We start from the raw sequence: 20,854 nt of genomic DNA on the forward strand, positions 1-20,854 counted from the left end.
ATGTTGGTGATTCCCTCCATCTCTTAGGGAATCTCTTCCAAGTGGGGGACATTTGGGAGATGTCCTTCTTAGAGGGAAAACACTCCGAGGTGTCGCTTCTTATGCAGGAACGTCTAAACATTCCTTGTCCATGGGCTATTTTATGGTGTTAACATTAATTTGATGTCATTTTAAGCCAACTACATAAAAAATAAATCATTCACCAATTATATGCTTGGAGATTGTTATTTGTTTGTCGGGTTAAAGATTCAAAGGGTAGTAATGACTTTTTGTTGTGGGAAGCCAAAATATTGAACAAAATTGGTTTTGCAGTTTCAATATTCAAACCAATAAGTTATTCTTTTACCTCCAGGTTCAATTGAAAATATTTTTTTCATTTGAAATCATTTTCATTTCTGGTAGCAAGCATTTTTCTTTCATTATCATTCTTCTTTGTGATCACAACTTTACAAGGTATAATTTTGAAGTGGATGGAGATGACCACATTGTATTTATTTAGGATTCATCATATTTGTTTATGTATCTCTCTATGCATGGTAGTACACACAAATGATCAATTCTTGATAGACCTACACCTCATAATCTTAGAGTTTGTCTATGATAGCAAACTCACTTGATAGATTTATGGAAATTTTGAATAAGGATAGGGACAATTAATCTTGTATTTTGTAGCCTTAGACATCTTCATACTTTGAATAAAACAACTTGTCAAGACTTTTCTAAACCCGATTTTTTCAAGGGACATAAAAGGAAAAGATACCATCTTAAAGTCATACAAAAACCTTACTTAAATTCCTCTTGCATTTGTTCTAGAGATTTGGAAGTTACCCAAAAATATCCTAATATATCTATTTATAGTCCTCATTACAAGATCAAGATAAGCCAAACCATGATTGAATATATGAATTAGTTCAATAAGTCACAGTGTAGCATCTTTTGAACTGCAAATTTAATAATTCTATTTCAGTACTTTATGTTGTGATTTACTCCTGAGAATAATTTACCTTTTACGCAACTATAATGCACATGTAAAATTTGATAAAAAAGGAGTTCATTCAAGCTGGAAAACCATTACATCCAAAGTAAAAACTGAATCAATCATAAGATAATTCCAATGACAGCTAACAACACTTATGGGAAGCTTCATATTATATTATCATTTTGTCTAATACACATTTATACTTTGTCCTTTTATGTCGACAATAAGATCTCAAGGCAGTGAGTATCAAGCCACTTAAATTTTATATATTAATTCTGGAAACTCATGTTGTTATATGACTAAAAGTACATTTTTCATTGGGTTTGATATCTAAACTAAAATATGACCTAACATAAACCTTTTGATACCTTTCCCAAAACATATGCAATAAATGGTCCTATAAATATAATCGAAATTGATCATAGGAAACCAATTGGTCTTGAATTACCATGCCATTATTTGTGACAGCCTGCAACCTTTGAACATTTCACCATATCCCTGTCAGCCCTATCCATACATGACAACATAACATTTCCATCATCTTAAATATATCAATCCTAAATCATAAAAGATGATTCATCACATCGTATTTATTTTTCATATCACGTTTGGGCCATTGTTACCTTCACTGGTAAAGATACTTGTAGCCATAGTTACCAAATACAGTTGAGCTTACTTGGCTAGTCTGAATAAGATGGTATCTAAATATGAGCAGATCAGATGGAGTCAAAGATTAACTTGGACAAAATTCAAGGTCTAACTCAGATTCAAGCAGAACTATCTCAGGAACTCACTTAGGCTTGGGCAAGAATCGGGTAAAACTTGACAATTAAAAAATAAAAGTTTTGTCCAAGTTATTTTCTTCTGATCAAATTTCCTTAATTAACTCTTAAGTCTTTCCCAGTTTTAAGTCAAACCTTGTTTCTTTTTCCATGTTGAGTTGGACTTAAAGCTTTATAGAAACACTTTCCGTAATGCCATTTCATATAGATATATAATCAAGTTTAGGATTAGCAAATTCTTCCATCACTGTGTCTATCATTTAGAACCAAGATACAATACACATTCATCTATTTGAAATATGAGTGCCTTTAGAGCTATAAATTTGTAGCAATAATTGCAAGAGTATCAAACTTGAGGGCTTTCTACGAAGACACGAAGAAAGGGGAGTATGTATAGGGAAGTGCAGGACACATGTTTGATACTTCCACACATTTTGAGGGCATGCCAATAGAAATGTCATTGTTGTTGGATACACTAGCGTTGGTCAGTTTCAGAAAAGTTCTCTGTCAAATATGTTGTTTTCATGATGTAATGTTTCCAACCAAGAGGATAAAGACTTGGCATGCCTAGTACATAGTGGTGTTATTTCTTCCATGTATTTATGATTTATTATTATTCCACCACTAACGAATTGATTACGTAGCTACTCGTTTAGTAATATATTACAACAGTGACTTGTTAAAGGAAAAATATTTTGGTTTGTTTGAACGCCATAATCTGGAAGGAAATTTAGCTTTGAATTAGAAAAATGGAATATATTTTGAAAAACATGTTTTTTGATCAAATATTATATAGGCCCATTGCATGATCATTAAAAAAAATAGTCATGACAATAAGCAATGATTTTGGACACAATGAATTACATAACTCTCCAGCTCAAAAACATGTTAACATATTCAGCTTTGTCTGCATTAGAGAAAAATGAATGAGTAACATTAAGCTTGCTTTGAATATTTATAGAATCATTTCAAAGATTCTAAATGGAAATTGCATGTGCTAATCTTGCTTTAATTACAAGGAAAACAAGGGGCATACACAATTTGTTGGCTTTTGGGAATTGGATTCCTTTTCTCTCGGAATGGTACACTGACAATTGAAGATTACTATGTTCAAGCTATATTCCCAGTTAGTATTGCAATTTACAAAGTTTTATCTTATTATTTTCTAGTTTATTGTTGTAATCTTGTGTTAGCAATACTTTGATCCACCCATTAGATTTCTACTAACCAGTTTTATTGTTGAAGTGTCACTGCTTCTTAAAGATAACTAGAGGAAACGATACAACTACAAAAGTGAAGCATGAAACATTCTTAATAGAAAGTGCTAGCTCTGATGTGTTTGATTATGTTGGATAAAATCAAAATTGCAATGTACCATAAGCATGGGAATTCAAAATATTGGGATAGAAATGTGTGCGTCTATTTGCATTTATTACTTTAGTTGAAGATAACATTTCATGAAAAAATGTTGTACACTGAGAACATAGCAGGTACAAAATTTATTCTATGGTGACGTTTTATTTGCTTTGTTTGTACAGGTCATCTGGCCACATAGTGGCCATTATTGCCCAACTAAATAAAACTTGTTCGAGTTTCTTTCTTTTATGGGGGAAAATGACATTAACAATGTTGTTGATGTTGAAGTATATATCGTATAAATCTTTTATGGTCTACTTTAGTTTATATTTCAGTCTTCATCAACTTTCATGTCTTATACTTTGCATTATATCTCTTTTTTCAAGAAAGGAACTTAGTATTGATGGTAAGAAGCAGGAATTGAAGAAAGAGGAGAACAATAACACTAGAGGGAAAAAATGCAAATTAAAGAGAAAGAGAAGAGCACTGGTCTAGTGGTACCCATAGAGCCATTATCCTGCATAAGACACACATAAATACTAATGGTCAAATATTCAAAGTTGGTGAATTCACCTGCAATGCCTTGGAAACCCAATGATAATGTTTTGAAGTGATGAAACAATATTTCATGTCTAAATTGTACTCCAACCAATATTAAGTTGGAAACTCATATTGTAATACTTGACATTTTATATAATATAATTTATGTGGTTGGAATTATTTATAGTTGCACTTGATATTACTTAGTATTTTAATTAACAATATATGTAACTTTGTGTTTTCATATTATATGGACATGTACATTGTATGCCATTTTTTTAATTAGTTGCAAAATCATACTAATTAATTTATGCTAATTAATAATGAAAACATAAAATAAATCTAAAACTACTAAATTAGTAGTTTTTGTTTATTAATGATGAACACATAAAATGAATATACGACTAAATTAGTTGCTTATAACAATTGTTAATGAAAATAAATGAAATGAATATAAGCTAATAAGTAGCAATTTATATAATGAATATGATACTACCACAAAATATAAATGACTAATGCAAATGATAACTTTTTGATTACAAATGACGACTAAAGTTTGCATATATACGACTAGTAGTAGCTAATTTACAGTATCTTATAACACGACTAAAATTTAGTCATATATTTTTGGCTGGTTTCAAACGATGACTAAAATTTGCTTACATATGAATATTAGTATCTAAATTATAGTATCTTATAACATGACCAACATTTTGGGAATATTTATTTGGTCATTAATTGTGACAATTAATGACAAATCAATGATTAAATCAATAACCAAATCAATGACTAAATTAATGACCAAATTAATCACCAAATTAATGTCTAAATTAATGACTAAATATACTACTAGACAATAAAATTGAGACAACCAATTAATGACTAAGCTAAAAACAACTAAAAGTTGGTCACGTTATAAGATACTGTAAATTAGCTACTATTGGTCAACGACCGACAAATAGTTGTTTATATGCAAATTTCAGTCATTTTTCTGCTAAAATAGAAATTTGAATATTCTCTAGTTTGACCAAGGCAAAGTCAAACTAATATTTTCTTGCTGCATTTTCAACACTGTGGTTGGCTTACGGTTGGGTGGATATTTGAAGTCCCAAATTCAGTTGTTATCCATCTCTACATACTAAGTCAAATGCATTGATATATTTAATTGAGCTATGATGTTCCATGAACTGCATATGTCTATATGAGCTCTTGTATATTTATGAATATATTGAATGCCTAAATGGTGAAACTTATTGTTATGTTCATGATTAGTATGGTGTCTTATATTCATGACTTTGATAGATGACAAGACTATGTTGTTTGATATATCATTCATGGTTGATGTGATATACATTGTGATTATGCTCATCCATTTTGATTTTGATGGTTGTGGAATGAAACCACTTATTAGTTCACCTACCATATATTGTTTAATGGAGGATTTTCAATTACTCATGTATTGTTATCAAACTAGTAAGCTTTCACCTTGTCGACATAATAAGCACATTCCTCTGAGCATGTCTAACTAGTTAGAAATAAGTTAGTTGAATTGGAGTGATTGATGTAATATTCTCTTTCAAAACATAACCATTCATGTATATTTTGATATTGGGAATATTTCCCTCTCTTAACTTCAGAACTAGTACATTATAAGTGTTATGGAGTCTCACACCCTTGTTTATTCATACTGAAAGATTTGAAGTTTCAAGGCCTTAGGCCCATGTGCCATTGACCACCAAATTTGGTATTCTCACCCTTGAACTAATACTCTTAGAGCGATATGAAAAAGGGGAGATAGTCCACGATCACCACTAATGTTTTGAAACCTTGAATTCCAGCAAATGTGCAATGAATTAGCAGACAAGAATATTCATGTCTAGTGATGTGGAGATATCTATCTCGTGTTAGGTCTGTCTATTAGATCATCTGGTTGAATTATTTTAACATCTATGAATGTGGCTAATAAGAATCAATTTGATCTAATGGTGGAGCTTGGCCTAGTGGAACCTCCCCATCAAGCCTTGGATTATATAAGTGAGTTTCCATGAAAATAAGGTCGACATCAATAGGCCAAAAATCAAATGAATAAAGGAAAGAGAGTGGGACTACGATGGAACCATGAGTACTGGAACTATGCCATTAAGCTATCAGACCTTAGGGAGAATGATAAGAGCCAACCTACAAAGGGACCCAATTTTGGTGTGCTAATATCAACCATAGGCCATCAACCATAAAACATGCATGTGCGAGGGGGTGAAGAAAGCCCCAATGCCAATGCATCGAGATGATGTGGATCAGTGGGCTCCACCTTAGGTCTCATACCTCAACATTTATCAATTGAGGTTAGAGTAAAGGGAGCCAAGGAACCCCGACATCAGGGACCCAATGTCGAGATGACATGGCTTGGGGTGACATGGATCAGTGGTGGGCCCTACTCTCAGACCTCATACCTCATACCTTGGTGTTTTCCAATTAACGTTGGAGTAGAGAGAAGGCTAAGAATTTGATGTTGAGAGGACATGGATTGGGGGTGGACCATACTCTTGGATCTCAGAACTCAAAGCTCGACATTTTCCCGATGAGGTTGGAGTATAGGGAAGACCGAGAACCCTATGCCAATATGATGTGGGATGGGGTAACATGGCTTGGGGGTGGATCCTATTGGGTTCATGGGTCTCTCGGCCACTAGTATTTTCAACAGAAATAATTGGAGAGTGGGCGTAGAGATAAAAAATTGATATTGATCTTGAATGATTGTAGGTGGTATCATTCTGGTGGTTTTTTTCCACACTTAAAGCAGGTTAGAACTCCTTTCAAATGGGGTGAAATCACTCTTATTGCCTCAAGCACATGGAGAGTGGTATCACATTTTTCCTGTGAAGTGTGTTAAAATTCATGCAAGTTAACCGAGCAAAGCCTATGACTATCGTCAGATTAAGGGACTCCACAACTTCAGATCAATGATCAAGATCAATTAATGGGCCTCCCTTGTGTTCGATGTTTAACAAGTAAGTGGGGTTGGGATTAATGACAACCCACTTGTCTCTGATCGATGATTGAGATTAATTGAGGATCCACCCTTCCCCAGATTTGAAACCACCATTTAGGGGGGGTATGCACTACCATATATTTTGGTCAAGGTGGTTTTATACCCCATCATGGAATGAAACAGGGAATGTGACCTAATGGATAGGTAAACAACCACAATAGTGCCACATGGAATAAGCAAGGGCCATGTGGGTGCCATGTGGAGATCTATGGACTAATGTGGGCCCTTTGTATTGGGTAAAATTCTAATGAGGATAACCTGCAATCCGTGAGTGGGATCAAGGTAAAATTTATATCATAGGAAATATTTCGATGAGATGAACGAAATGGTGGTATGACTTTTAAGTTCCAAAACCCTTGATAAAATGAGGTTGTGTGACCCCACCTTTATAAAAGATCTTGAAGGTTGGGTCAAAATGAATAAGTAACACTCTTGCAACCTAGGATGGTCAAGGGGGTAGGAGGTAGTTACAGAGAGGTCATGTTTGATTCTACAAATGAGAGTTTTAAACTTATTCCCCTCTATATTAGAATGAGATAACATTGCTTTTGTAAAAACCCTAGGCTAAAAATCCATGTAATAATTTTAATAAAGGAGAAATAATAAGACAAAGGTCATGGAACACATATTCTAAGCTTAATGTTCGGTAAAAACATATTGATGGGGATCACTTGTGATTAATTAATGGCTATCGAAATTGGAAAAGGAAATGGCAAAGGATTTGGAAATGAATGAAGCATTTAGTGGCATTTTATTTATTAAAATAATGGAAAATGGGAGAAAAGGTGGGTAAAAGATCACAGGTTGCATATCAGGAGGAAATTGAAGGAAAATAATGGAAAATGAAGAAAATAGAGGCCTCATTAATTAAAAGGCTTCTGAGGATTAGTTCACAACTTTTTTCAGTTCAATATTTGACACTCTCATTCTATTCTCTCTCCCTCTCATACTCTTGGACACTTTGAGTTTTCTTGGAGCACTCTTGGAGGAGTGTGGTTTACTTGGGATTTGGAGCAAGAAGTAAAAGTAAGAGTAGGAAAGTGCAAGAGGAGATAGAGATCAACAACTACAATGGGTTTTGCTTGCAGGTACTGAGTTGCACGTATGATTTCCTTGCTAGTTTTGACATGCGTGAGATATGCATGTGGTTATTTGGTTATGATTCGTCATTGGAATGGAGGATTGCCTGGATTAACAATGGTTTCTCCTAGCCTTTCCATTTCCTACATAGCCATGTTGTTGTGTGTTTTACCTTTTTATTTTGGTTGGTGCTCATGTTCCTTATATTTTTGGGTTGAGTTATTAGTTCCTAGAGCCTTAGTTTGACAAATGCTCAAGAAGATCTGTAACAAATTGGGTTGAGTTACTAGTCCTAGAATCCTTGGTTGGAAAAACACTTTAGATCCCTTGGTGGGTTGAGTTACTAGTCCTAGAATCCTTGGTTGGACAAATGCTCTAGAGCCCAGATGTTGCTATGGGTTGAGTTACTAGTCCTAGAAGACGGGTTGGAACAAACTCTCTGGAGCCCTCCACAACATGGATAGAGACCGATCTGGTGATGGTTAGTGATGTCTGGCCATGAAGTAAAATCATTGGTTGAGGATTGAGGTGGGTTGGCCTCTGAAAGCCCTATTTTGGTTTTCTTGGTTTATTCCATGAGATCCCACATTCATGCTCGAAATATGGTGTGGGGATAATTGGCTGAAAGAAATATTTGGTTCAGTGCAATCTATGGTTGGGTGGTACTTGGAAGTCCCTGACTTGGTTGGATTTTCATATGTTAACAAGATCTCTTTTCCTTTTGTGTATTATGCATAAATGTACTTGTTATTATTTGTCTTTAATGGATATTTTATCATTGTTATTATGTTAGTTATATGTTGGTTATAAGCACTATTTGTGACATACTTGAGTTATGGCTCTCATTATGTTTTGATTAGTAGATGAATAGATAATGAATGAATGAACTAATAGATGATAATGCATCTATTGTGATAGGGCATCATACCTTCTTGACGAATCTCATATAAGTATGAGGTCCCAATGTTCAAATGTGTTTTTATGTCTTGTACATTAGATGTTCATGATGTGCTTGACGAAATGCCTGTCATGGTTAGGATGAGTCAGGTCAGGTCCTTGTTTAAGTTTTTCATTAGAGGCATTAGGTTATTTTTGTTTATCATTTCTGATAATTTCATTAATTTTTGGGCAAAGGCCTGAGTCCTAGACCTGAAAAAGTGGCTCAAAATTGGGGGTTGTTGGCACAAAACTTCCTGAAAAAGACTGCAGTCGCATGGAGGTCTTGTTGTGTGAGTGACTGGAGGGTTATAGTTGCATGGAGGGCTTTTTATTGGAGTGATTGAGGGTTTAGTTTAGTGTAAAAAAACAATTTAACTCAGGGTTTGGGCACCTGGAGTGGTTAGTTAGCCCCTGGGAGTCCTGTAGCTCTTGAGGAAGGTCAGTTTGGTTTTGATTTTTCGATTCCACTTCCTTAACTATACTTGGATATTTGAATCATACCATAGGAACTCTTCATCACATAAGTTACCTTGGTGGACTGGTTAGCTTGGGTAAGTGTGGGAGGAGGGGTGTTACAAAGTGTTATCGAAGCATCATTCAACCCTTGGACTGGATGGGTGAAATGTGTTTGTTGCGCATACATGTCGGTTGCATATGTGTTCATTATGCTTTTGGTCTATGTGTTTGTTATATATGCATGGTGGAAATCATTATTAGAGTTGTGTTGTCATGTAGAATTTGATGAGGTTGTTGTTAGGATGTGTTTGTCGTGAATGCATGTTAGTTGTATATGAAACTGTTATGCATGTCAGTTCTATATGCATTGGTTATGCATGCCAGTGTCTACATGTTAGTGTGCATGTATTGTGTCTAGTTGGTGTTATAGTTTGTGGAATCATGCATAGTAATTGGGATGATGATCGAGATATGTCTATATACTACTATGATTATGGTTATACATGTATTGTGCTAATCTAGTTGATCTTGCAGACAAGATATCCTCCCTTGAAATATACTGAGGTATGTTGGTTATGTTTATGTTTTGGTTTAGCTGATATGATATACTTGTAGGAAGAAGAAGATCAAATATGACTAGAAAAATGGTGGATTATAGTTCACAAGATTCTCCCTATAGATTAGATGAACAACATGGTGATGAGTACTCTCCTCACATAGTCGACACTTTAATAATTTTAAAGGCGGAAATAAGGAGTTGCAAAGGAGATAATGACAGAATCATTCAGTCGCCAGAGAGACATTCCAAGGCATAGGAGAAACAAGTAGAGGTTAATGTAGTCATACTTCAAAGTTTTTCAAACTTACAGAGATAGGGACCACTTAGGATTAGTCATAGATAGGAGGACATAATTAATGGAGCTTATGGTAGTAGGTCTCATAGTGGGCATAGGTCAGATAGAGATGATACGATTAAAGATGGAAGATTCTTGGATACACCTAATAGACAAGGCAGTGGACATGGGATTTACTCTAGTTTATGTTTAGATAGGTACCATGGTCATCATCACTATCATCCTTAGAGGAGAAGTGAGAGGACATATTTGTTGGATGAGTTCAAGAATGAAAATCCACCTACATATGATGGAGAGATGAAGAAGTCACAGGATCTAGAAGCTTGGTTGCTTGGGATGAATAATTTATTTAGATTGCATGATTACTTAGAGAACATGAAGGCCATAATAGCTATGTTCAGCCTTAAAGGTAAAGTAGAAATTTGTGGGGAAGATGTAAATAATGTCAGGGGAATTTGGGAAGATTATTTGAATTGGAGTGAGTTACAAAGACTTTTCAGGAAGAATTATCTATCAAAGAGATACTATGATTATGGGGCAAAATATTTCTATGAGCTAAAGATGGGATCCATGACCAATGAGGAGTACACTAGTATATTATTGGATTTGTTGAGATACATGCCTTATCTTAAGGAGGAGAAAGCTAAGATTCAAATATCATCAGTGGGTTTTCGGTAGCGTTCAAGGAAAAAATCGAGTTTGATGAGCTTAGATAAATAGAGGAAACCATCATAAAGCTAAAGCATTGTTATGAGAAATCGAAGCGTATATTTGAGAGTAAGCAGGATTGGAAGGGTAATGAGAAGAATAAGGGAAATGGGATAAGAAGCGAACAAGACCTCTGGACACAAGTAACAAAGAGAATGCAGCACTACCTAAGAAGTTCAACGCATCTGAAAGAGTGCGGGATTTCATTTTGAGGAGTAGAACAAGGGTGATGGCAGGAAGCCTTTAGAGTGTTGGATTTGTGGCAAGGATCATTGCCGAAGATATCTTCCACAACATCAAGGAGTTAGACCTCAGATCTATAGTGCTCAGGAGGCGCAAACAGTTGGGGATGGTGGACAGAGCATTCCTCAGATCTATGCAGCATTGAATAATAGGCAGGTAGATCACTAGGCATCTATCATCAAGATGGATGGTAAGATTTGTGATCAAGTTGTTTCTATTTTGATTGAATCTGGATAATCCTAACCTGGTGGGTAAGTGTGGTTTGAATAAATAATTACATGCAGAATCTTAGTTAGTTCAGTTGGCTAAAGTTACTAAGAAAAGAGTTCATCACTGGGTAAGAGCTTTTGCATTTGAGTTGAATGGTATTCCTACATCAACACATTTGAATGTGCTTTTGTTGGGATTATACAATATGCTATGGGGTATGGATTGGTTGTATCTTCACATGACCATTGTTATGATAAGGCTATTGTATGCTTAGATGATAATGGAGAACAAGGATATTTTAAGGTAAGAAGAAGGCAAAATCAGTTAGAATGGTTACAAATATGCAGGAAAAACACAATCATAGGAAAGGGTGTGTGCTATTTGCAGTACATATTTCCAATGATAATGATAAGGATGTTGAGGAAGAAAAAGTATTGAATAGGTACCCAGTTCTATGACAGTTTCAAGATGTATTTTCCGCAAGAGATTCCAGAGTTACCACCTGATAGGGAAGTGTAATTTTCGATTGAATTGGTACCAAGAGCAACACCAGCATCAAAGGTACCATATAGGATGACCACACCAGAGTTAGGAGAATTGAAGTTGTAGTTGAAGGAAATGCTTGACAAGAGATACATCAGGCCAAGTGTATCGCCTTGGGTGCACCAGTGTTTTTTGTGAAGAAGAAGGATGGTACTCTTAGATTATGCATTGATTACAGGAATTTGAAAAAGGTTACCATCAAGAACAGGTATTTGTTCTTGAGGATTGATGACCTTTTGATCAGTTGAAGGGAGCAACAATGTTCTCAAAGATTGAGTTGAGATCAGGATACCATCAAGTACACATTAAATAAAAGGACATCTACAAGGCTGCTTTCCGGAACAGTTATGGGAATTATGAGTTTTTTGTAGTTCCGTTTGGTTTGAATAATGCTCCAACTAATTTTATGTGCTTGATGAATAGTGTGTTGCGTCCTTATATGGACAAGTTTGTTATTATGTTCATTGATGATATATTGATATATTCTAGAAGAGCATGCCAAACACTTAGCAACAATGTTAAGATTGCTAAGAGAGCATCAGTTGTATGCCAAGCTTAGTAAATGCAGTTTCTTTCAAACAAAGGTACATTACTTGGGGCATGTTGTCTCCAAGGAAGGCATAACAATGGATCTAGAAAAAAAAAGAGTTATCATGAAATAGGCAGCTCCTAGGAATGTGGATGAGGTTAGATCATTAATGGGGTTAGTAGGTTATTATAGGAGGGTCATCAAGAACTTCTCATAGATTTCTTATCCTTTATTATCATTGAAAAGGAAAGGTAAGAAATTTGAATGGATATAAGAATGTTCAACTAGTTTCGTGCAATTGAAGTAACTGTTGTTGACAAATGCTCCAGTTATAAAAATCGTAGATCCAGACAAAGAGTTCATGGTGTCTACAAATGCTTGCAAAAGAGGACTTAGTGGAGTCCTGATGCAGGAAGGACATGTAGTGTGCTATGAATCAAGGAAACTGAATGAGAACTAGAAGAATTATGTTACACATGATCTTGAGTTGGCAACTATCATCCATGCTTTGAAGATGTGGAGGCACTATCTTCTTAGTAGGATGTTTTTATTTATGCATGATCACAGTGGACTGAGATACTTATTCGACCAACCGAATCAAAATGTCAAGCAAGCTAGATGGTTGGCCATGATCAATGATTTTGACTTTGAGATCAAGTACCTTAGGGGAAAAGAAATCATGGTCACAAATTCTCTTAGTTGAAGGGTATAGGTAAATCATATAGTAGCTATGAGTTCATACAAAACAAATCTACAAGATCAGATCTTGCAGGAAGGACAGTAGGATGACAAGTATAGGGAGCTTAGACATAGGTTACAAAGAATACAGGTGAACTGGATGTGAACTATCATCTCACAATAGATGGTTTGGTCAGATTCAGGGAGATGAAGTATGTGCTAGACAACACTGAGCTCAAGAAGCTTATCTTGAGGGAATGTCATGCTAAGCCATATTCGGGTCACCTGGGATATTAGAAGACATTGAAAAAAGTGAAGAATTTCTATTATTGGTCGAATTTAAAGAAGGAAGTGGCAAATTTTGTGGCTAGATGCTTGGATTGTCAACAAGTAAAAGCAAAATGTAAGAATCTAGGTGGCTTACTACAACCGATAGTGATTCCATAGTGGAAATGGGAGGTCATTTCTATGGATTTCATTGTAGGTTTGCTAAGGACATCTAGACAGCATGATTCTATTATTGTTGTGGTTGAGAGATTAAAAAAGGTAGCACACTTCATTCCAATGAAGTCTACTTATTCAGCTAATGATTTAGAATATGTCTTGATAATATAGGCGGTGGGGTTGCATGGTGAAGCAAAGAGGATTTTATTAGATAGAGATGCCAAGTTCACTTATAGGTTCTGGAAAGATTTATTTGTAGGTTTGGGTACAAAGTTGTACTTCAGTACAACTTATCATCAGCAGAAAGATTGACAAATAGAGATGGTCAATAGGATTTTGGAGGGCATGTTGAGAATGTATGTTATGCATCAACAGTGGAAGTGGGAAGAGTGTCTTCCAATGGTAGAGTTTGCTTACAACAATGGATATCATGAGTCATTGAGTATGAGTCTGTTTGAGGCATTGTATGGGTGGAGTTATAATACTCCCATCAGTTGGAGTGATCTGGTGAATAGGGTATTGATAGGACCAGACATGTGGGCAGATATAGAATAGGAAATTCATGTTATCAAACATAATCTAAAGGAAACACAAGATAGACAAAAGAGCTATGCAGATCAGCACAGGTAATTTAAGGAGTTTCAGGTTGGGGAACATGTGTATTTTCACATCAATCCCAATAAGATCTCCTTGAGGATTGGGTCATGTTCGAAGATAGCACCTCGGTATTGTGGGCCTTTTAAGATCCTTGATAGGATTGGACAAGTTGCCTACAGACTTGAACTGTCTCCGACAGTGAAAGCACATGATGTTTTACATGTGTCATTACTTAAGAAGTATGTTAAGGATGTTGACTATGTGATTGACTAGTCTGTCTTGCAGGTGGAACAAGAAGGGGAATTCCAGTTGGAAACCTCAATGCATTTTGTAGAGAAATATGCTTATGCTTCAGAACCGAGAAATCGAGCAGGTTAAAGTGCAGTGGAAGCACTTTGGGCCCAATGAAGCTACATGGGAGATGGTTGATTAGATGTAGGCTATGTATCCTTATGATTATTTGCTGGTGGAGGCAAATGATTTTTGGTATATGTACATATTCATATATGGTTGTCATTGTAAATACCGTAATGAGTTGTGTTATAAATCTCCAATAAGTGATATGGTTGTCATGTTGTTATGTTTGTCATGTTGGTTTGATTTTCAGTAGGTTTTTCATTATAAATACTACAAAAAGCTAAGTTATAAAGCTCCATGGGTAGTATGTTTGGTTTTCAGTGGTCTTTTTGGTTTTAGGTGTCATTAAACACCAATGAAGGTGTTCCCTTAAGGGGAGGAATCTCTAACAACCCTGGGTTAAAAATCCATGTAATAAAGTTAATAAAGGTAAAATAATAAGACCAAGGTAAAAACATAGTAATGGGGATCACTTGTAATTAATTAATGGCTATGGAAATTGGCAAAGGCAATGGAAAAGGATTTGGAAAGGAATGAGGCATTTAGTGGCATTTTATTTATGAAAATAATGGAAAATAGGAGACAAGGAAGGTGAAAGGTCACAGGTTTCATGTGAGGAGGAAATTGAAGGAAAATAAAGAAAATAGAGGCCTCATTAATAAAAAGGCTTATGAGGATCAGCTTAAAACTTTTTTCAGTTCTATGTTTGGCACTCTCATTCTATTCCCTCACTCTCATAGTCTTGGACACAAAATTTTCTTGGAGCACTCTTGGAGGAGAATGGCTTACATGGGATTTGGAGCAAGAAGGCAAAGAAAGAGAAGGAAAGTGTATGAGGACATTAGGATAAACAACTATAACGAGTTTTCTTACAGGAACCGAGTTGCATGTATGACTTCCTTACTATTTTTGACATGCATGACATATGCTTGTGGTTATTTGATTATGACCTATCATTGACATGGAGGATTTCCTATATTGACAGTGGTTTTGCCTAGCCTTGCCATTTCCTGGATAGCCATGGTGTTGTGGGTTTTACCTTTTATTTTTTGGTTGGTGCTCATGTTCCTTATGGCTATGGTTTGAGTTATTAGTTCCTAAAGCCTTGGTTGGACAAACACTTTGGAAGCCCTGTAACAACTTGGGTTGAGTTACTAGTCCTTAAACTCGTGGTTGGACAAATGCTCTAGAGCCCTTGGTGGGTTGAGTTACTAGTCATCGAAGCCTTGGTTGGACAAACTCTTTGGAGCCTGCTGGCAGTTGTGGGTTAAGTTACTAGTCTTGGACGAAGGGTTGGAACAAATGCTCTGGAGCACTGCACAACTTGGATAGAGATCGAGCTAGTGATGCTTACTGATGTCCGACCATGAGGTGGAATCATCAGTTGAGGTTTGAGATGGTTTGGATTTTGGAAGCTCCGGTTTGGTTTTCTTGGTTTATTCCATGATATCCCACATTCATGCTTGGAATATGGCATGGGGGTGATTGGCTGAAAGAAAGATTTGGTTCATCCCAATATATGGTCGAGTGGTACATGGAAGTCCCTGACTTGGTTGGATTTGCATATGTTAATAAGATATCTTTTCCTTTTATGTATTATACATAAATGTAGTTGTTATTATGTGTCTTTAATGGTTGTTCTATCATTGTTATTATGTTGGTTATATGTTGGTTACAAGCATGGTTTATGACAAACATGAGTTATGGATCTCATCATGTTTTGATTAGTAGATGAATAGATAATGAATGAATGACATAGTAGATGAGAATGCAACTATTATGAGAGGGCTTCATACATTCTTGACGAATCTCAGATAAGTATGAGTCCCCTATTTTTAGATGTGTTTTTATGACCTGTACATTACATGTTCATGATGTGTTTGACGAAATTATTATCATGGTTAGGATGATTTAGGTTAGGTCGTTGTTCAAATTTTGCATTAGAGGCATTATCTTCTTGTTATTTATCATTTCTGACAATTTCATCAAGTTTTGGGTAGAGGTCTGAGTCCTACCCCTTAAAAAGTGGCTCAAAATTCGAGGTCGTTAGCACAAAACTGCCTGAAAAAGACTACAATCACATGGACGCCTTGGTGTGGGAACAAATGGAGGGTTATGGTCGCATGGAGGGCTTGTTATGGGAGCGACTAAGGGTCTAGTTTAGTCAAAAGTCAAGTTAACATAGGGTTTGACACCTAGAGTGGTTGGTTAGCCCCTAGGGTTCATGTATCTCCCAAGGAAGGTCAGTTTGGTTTTGGTTTGCCGATTTGACTTCCTTAATTGTACTTGGGGAGTCACATCATATCATAGTAACTTTTCATCACATATTTACCCCGCTAGACCAGTTAGGTTGGGTAAGTGTGGGAGGACGGGTGTTACAACTTTGATGGTCAACATTAAGTCTATAACGAGCATTACGGATCTAATATTATCTCCCTAGCATTTGATAAATCAAAACACATGTAGTATGCCTCTATCAGGTTATTTGAGACCTTTTCCTAGACCTTGAGTCCAATGAGAAATCTTATTTACTTAAGGGTCATGAAGACTCCCATTTGCACCTCCGACCCCTATCTTAAGAAAATATCATTCTTTTATTTTTTCTATTTTTGTTGTGACATATCATTTATGAAAAAAAAATATTGCTAATGTTTCTCCTACAACTTTTTAATTCTTCAACCACTTCAAGAAGAACAAAATGTTGCACTATTAGTCATCCATTGATCTAAATTGGAACATTATAATATTTTTCTTCCATATCGACACTTTTAGAGTGGAAAATAGAAGGAATAAACTTGTAGGGTCATTTTTAATGTCAATCCTGGTTTGGAGAATTGAGGGAAAAAAGCCTTTAGGACCCATTTTTGGTCCTTAAATGACCCCTTTTTCTACTTCTTAACTTACTATGTGTTGAAGAATCCAACGAAAATTAGGTGTAGCGTGATTCTTCGATACTTGATAACAATTTGTGGAGTATTTTTATTTTTCTTCTTAGCTTAATCTTCTTCTTCTTCTTCTTCTTATTAATGCATGTGTGTGTACTTCATCAAACTGCTACCAAAACATAAGAACAAGAACACAATATGTTGGCTCTCTACCAGGGCCAAAACCTCTCTTCTCTTGAGAGGAAAACCTTGAGTGAATTTCTCTTATTGAAGCTTTTATTGATCAATGCCAAACCCTAGACCCTTGACTAGAATATCCTCCAAGCACAACTCAAGTCCTCTCCTCCTTTCTGGACTTTGTTCCCCGACACATAGGCTTCCTCCTTTTGACACTACGTTCCCTGACACTTCATCCTCCTCCTTTGTTTCTTGTCTAGAGATTGACCTTCCTTGAGTGAGCCTTCTAGATGAGGTGTTCCTCTTTGATCCATTGCTCAAGTAGACTTCATAAGTGAGATCCTTCGTGATGTATGGGTATATGACTATACTATTGTTATGTTGCCCTAATTTTCTTATGTGTATAAGGTACCCTTAGTGAATTAGGGTCATTACACCTTCACTAGAGAGCTAGGCTCCTTCACTAGGCTTGGGAGTCCTTGTAGACTTGATTTCTTACCCAAACAATGATATTTCATGGATTGTTTACCAGTTGCATACTTATCTTCTTCTTTTCCACATGTCTAACTGCTTCTAGCCCTAGAAACAATCCTCTTCTCCTCAACCTTATTCCTTCTTCCTTCGTTTGTGAGGGTCTCTTCTTCGCTCTTAGAGGGAGGACTTATAGACCTTAATTTCTAGCCCAAAGAGTGATAAGTATGGAATTGATGTATTGTTGATGTTATGACCGCAAAGAGGCCTCCTTCCTTTGCACGTGTGGCTGTGTTTTACCCTTAGAATAACCCTCTAACGTTAGGTCTTGTAGCCTCTTCCTTCGTTGCCCTTGTAGACCCTTTATTTCGTCTTTCTTTGTTGTTTTCTTTCCTCGTTTGAATTGTGGATTTCAGAGCTCATTTAGTGCATTGTATTGTAGTGCACAACCTCTATAAATAGAGGATTGTCCCTCCTTTTAGGCTGACTTGTAGGCCAACTAGCTATCCTTAGGCTGACTTGACTTTTCCTTCATTATTTTCAATGTTTCGCTTCTTGAGGAGGACGTTGCTTCATGGAGAGGACTTGCACTTGTCTTGGAGGTATTTCTTTGACCTTTATACTATTTTATACATAGTGTAACATGCCCTCAAATGGTCTTACATAAATAAATTTGACTCTTGACTTCTTAGAAGCACTTAAAATGTGCTTGACCTAATTCAATGAGCAAGAAACTCATTGACAAGTATCATAAAAATAATTTCTCTTTTCTTGAATAAATGCAAAAGTCAAACTTACATTTATGAAGACCAAATTTAGTTACACTTCCTTCAACACTATGCACCTAGATTCCATAATCTACTTTATGGTACCTTCCTAATGGTGTAATAATAACCTCAATTAGATCTCGCTTGAGAAATTTATACTACATGTAAGTTGACCTATCATGAATGAACACCTTAATTACAGAGGACACCACATTAGCCCTTGTTACTCATGGAAAAGTGGCTAGCCATGTGCGGGCTATTTGTAAATCATGTTGATGGTTGAATAGGTCAAATCTGACCATTGTTTGGCCATCGAGCTATGTTATAACCAAGTCATTAGGAGAAAAAGGGGTTCCATTCTATTTGTTTGCATTTTGTTCCATAGTAGAGAAGAGTAGCTAAGAGTGGATAGAGAGAGAGAGAGAGAGAGTGAAAGTGAGGAGGCTTGTACTCTGTAGCAGTCCATGGGCTACAATTCTTGGGTAACTCCATAGAGAGTGCCTACTCCTTTATATTTTCTTTATTTCCATTCTAGACAAAAGAGAATAAAGCAACCTCACCGTGTAGCTAGGTTTTCTCGTAAAAGGGTTTCCCATAGCATATCTTAGTGCTTATCTTGATTGATGTGTGCTTGTATTTTGATGTTCTCTATTTTTCGCATTTTATCTATTACATGCATACACAACACAACCAATATTAACAATTCTAAAATCTAAAGGAACTAACACTTCATAATATAGATTTTGATTAATTTTAATAAATCCGTTGTGATAAACTATCAAATAAAATATCCATGACAATTTACAAATTGTATGATCATTTAAATGCCATTATAACCAACAACACAAAATGTTATCATTTTCTCTTGAATCTCTGAAAAAATGTTGACCATTTATGAAATATAAAAAAATATAACTATGAATCATCAAAAACCACCAAAACTCCATAATCCGTTAATATCCTGAGCCAAAACTATTGATAACCTATGATCATGGGAATCTTCCCCATGTACATTAAAATATCTGGGAAGTGGCACATCAACCTCAATTAAGTAAACTCTCTCTTTATAAAAGAATCATGAAACAAAATAATCATCTTTCAACTTTCAACTTATTGTATGTGAATGGTTCATGGTAGTGGTTAAACTCATGATAGCGAATGGTTCATTCACCTAATTCATGAATTATGAAATCATTTAGACCAATATAGAAATCGAATAATGGGAGCTTATGAAAACTTCGATTAACAATGGAGCTTATGAAAACATGGATTTCAATAAATCAAAAATCATTTGTCAAAGAGTAAAGGTCAATCCTTTATGCGAACTTCATAAAGTTGATTTTGGTTTAAAAAACAAAATTTTTATTTTTATTAAGATATTTTAAATATTTCTAAATTTTTAATTATTTGAATATTTTTATAAAATTTATTAGTAATATTTAGTTAAAATACATAACTAAATAATTTTCCAAATTTCAAAAAATGTTTATCTAATTTTAATTATTTAGAAAAATAATATTTATTTTAATTTAAACCAATTTTATATTTATATGAATGTAACATGTCTTATAAACGACAATTGTGATTAAACCTAATAACGAATTATTAAATCAAGTTCCAAATTAAGTCTATGTAACTAATAAGTGGGATTCAAGAATTATCTCATTTACTATTAAGAATGTACCTCTTTGGATCATAAACCTTGCTTCACAAGTTGCGTGTCTTTTAATAAAAAAATCTCACGATTATGGTTTTTTTAAAAAGGGTTGACCTGGTCATGAAGATTAACTTCAGGTGAATTATGACGAATTATAAATGTGTGAAAAAACATTTTAGTGACTAGGTTGAAGTTTATAAAAATTACAAGGTGAGCACTTTTCCACTTTCCACGATTGAGTTATGATAAATTTTCTCACTGTGTAAAAAAAATTGTGTAAAAAAAATTGTATACAGATTGTGAGTGACTTATGTTTAGTGAATTTTTTCCTTATAGTAAGATATTAAGTATGATGTCTCTTTTTCTTTATCAACTAAATTATTTTTAAAACTATATTATTATCAATTTATTAAATTTTAAAACTATATTATTATCAAGTTTATTATTTTTAAGTATAGGATTTAAAATATAAAAGGTTTCAACTTATGAGGCATAGAATAGACAGTGATGAGGTGTATTTTTAAGGCACTTTGTGATGTGAAGGTCTTCGATT

This window comes from Pinus tabuliformis, chromosome 7, assembly GCF_031772625.1.
Source record: "Pinus tabuliformis cultivar Carrire ecotype Pingquan chromosome 7, CPIR1, whole genome shotgun sequence".
Taxonomy (NCBI): domain Eukaryota; kingdom Viridiplantae; phylum Streptophyta; class Pinopsida; order Pinales; family Pinaceae; genus Pinus; species Pinus tabuliformis.